At 34.4% G+C, this 2375-nt stretch overlaps 1 pseudogene; it reads right to left on the bottom strand.

The window, feature by feature from the left end:
- Positions 1-388: 388 nt before the first annotated feature.
- On the bottom strand, positions 389-2019 carry LOC149974606 (uncharacterized; annotated as a pseudogene).
- Positions 2020-2375: the final 356 nt, after the last annotated feature.

The raw sequence follows: 2375 nt of genomic DNA, 5'->3' as shown, positions 1-2375 counted from the left end.
AATATAAAGTGTAGTAGAATATAAAGTGTAGTAGAATATAAAGTGTAGTAGAATATAAAGTGTAGTAGAATATAAAGTGTAGTAGAATATAAAGTGTAGTAGAATATAAAGTGTAGTAGAATATAAAGTGTAGTAGAATATAAAGTGTAGTAGAATATAAAGTGTAGTAGAATATAAAGTGTAGTAGAATATAAAGTGTAGTAGAATTGCATGTAATGTGTTTATAAACACAAAAGGAAAGGAGAAGAAACCTATCTGATATCAACAATAGCCTAGGTCTACTCTACGCCACTACCTGCTCAGCCACGCATCAAGCTTTTTTTTTTTGCGAACAGTGAATGAGTTGTATTATTAGCCTGAATTATGACTCTCCAATCTACTCATCACATTAGGAAAAGTTGGCTATCTTACATAAGTCCGCAAATGCACTGATAGTCCCATGGAATGCTGAATTTAGGAACAATATAGTGCTCTGCTATAACAGTATAGTGCTCTGCTATAACAATATAGTGCTCTGCTATAACAATATAGTGCTCTGATATAACAATATAGTGCTCTGCTATAACAGTATAGTGCTCTGCTATAACAATATAGTATTCTGATATAACAGTATAGTGCTCTGCTATAACAATATAGTGCTCTGCTATAACAATATAGTATTCTGATATAACAGTATAGTGCTCTGCTATAACAATATAGTGCTCTGCTATAACAATATAGTGCTCTGATATAACAGTATAGTGCTCTGCTGTAAAAATGTAGTGCTCTGCTCTGACAATATAGTGCTCTGCTGTAAAAATGTAGTGCTCTGCTATAACAATATAGTGCTCTGCTATAACAATATAGTGCTCTGCTATAACAATATAGTGCTCTGCTATAACAATATAGTGCTCTGCTATAACAATATAGTGCTCTGCTATAACAGTATAGTGCTCTGCTATAACAATATAGTATTCTGATATAACAGTATAGTGCTCTGCTATAACAATATAGTGCTCTGCTATAACAATATAGTATTCTGATATAACAGTATAGTGCTCTGCTATAACAATATAGTGCTCTGATATAACAGTATAGTGCTCTGCTGTAAAAATGTAGTGCTCTGCTCTGACAATATAGTGCTCTGCTGTAACAATATAGTGCTCTGCTATAACAATATAGTGCTCTGCTATAACAATATAGTGCTCTGCTATAACAATATAGTGCTCTGCTATAACAATATAGTGCTCTGCTATAACAATATAGTGCTCTGCTATAACAGTATAGTGCTCTGCTATAACAATATAGTGCTCTGATATAACAGTATAGTGCTCTGCTATAACAGTATAGTGCTCTGCTATAACAGTATAGTGCTCTGCTATAACAATATAGTGCTCTGCTATAACAATATAGTGCTCTGCTATAACAATATAGTGCTCTGTTATAACAATATAGTGCTCTGATATAACAATATAGTGCTCTGATATAACAATATAGTGCTCTGATATAACAATATAGTGCTCTGCTATAACAATATAGTGCTCTGCTATAACAATATAGTGCTCTGCTATAACAATATAGTGCTCTGCTATAACAATATAGTGCTCTGTTATAACAATATAGTGCTCTGATATAACAATATAGTGCTCTGATATAACAATATAGTGCTCTGATATAACAATATAGTGCTCTGATATAACAATATAGTGCTCTGATATAACAATATAGTGCTCTGATATAACAATATAGTGCTCTGCTATAACAATATAGTGCTCTGCTATAACAATATAGTGCTCTGCTCTGACAATATAGTGCTCTGCTATAACAATATAGTGCTCTGCTATAACAATATAGCGCTAGGCTTTATTTTTTTATGGTGAAAATTTGCTTCCCCAAACGTGAAACTGAAGCGTCCACTAAGGGAGGTGGGAGAGGGACAGAGAGGGAGAGAGAGATACCCGACTCGACTAAAACTAAACTCAATAGATAGGAGCATATCATGAGTGCACCGCTTACAAAACAGAGCTGAGAGCTCTCCATGCAGAATGGGGCCCATATATAAATATCCCATGTTTGTTATTTTTTTCTTGCCTACCCCAATCAAATTATTATTTATATCAATAATGCAACTAAATGTTTATTTTGTTTTATTTGCAACGACACAAATTCCTTCAGTTCTACATTTTCACCACCAGGAGGTGCTGCAGCACCTCCAGCACCCCTACTTCACGCGGCTATGAACAATAGCGTGGGTAACACGATCATCGTTCATTACACATTGTGTAAACATTGTAACCTATCAGGCCTGTCAATCAACATGATTGATTGCAGCCTCTCACAAGAGGAGAGTGACACGTAAGAAAAGTTTTTTTCTTTTTTTCTTAAATTAACAAAGC

Source organism: Oncorhynchus mykiss, chromosome 20, assembly GCF_057628025.1.
Source record: "Oncorhynchus mykiss isolate SJ-2025 chromosome 20, ASM5762802v1, whole genome shotgun sequence".
Taxonomy (NCBI): Eukaryota; Metazoa; Chordata; class Actinopteri; order Salmoniformes; family Salmonidae; genus Oncorhynchus; species Oncorhynchus mykiss.
This window is presented reverse-complemented; position numbering and strand designations above follow the sequence as displayed.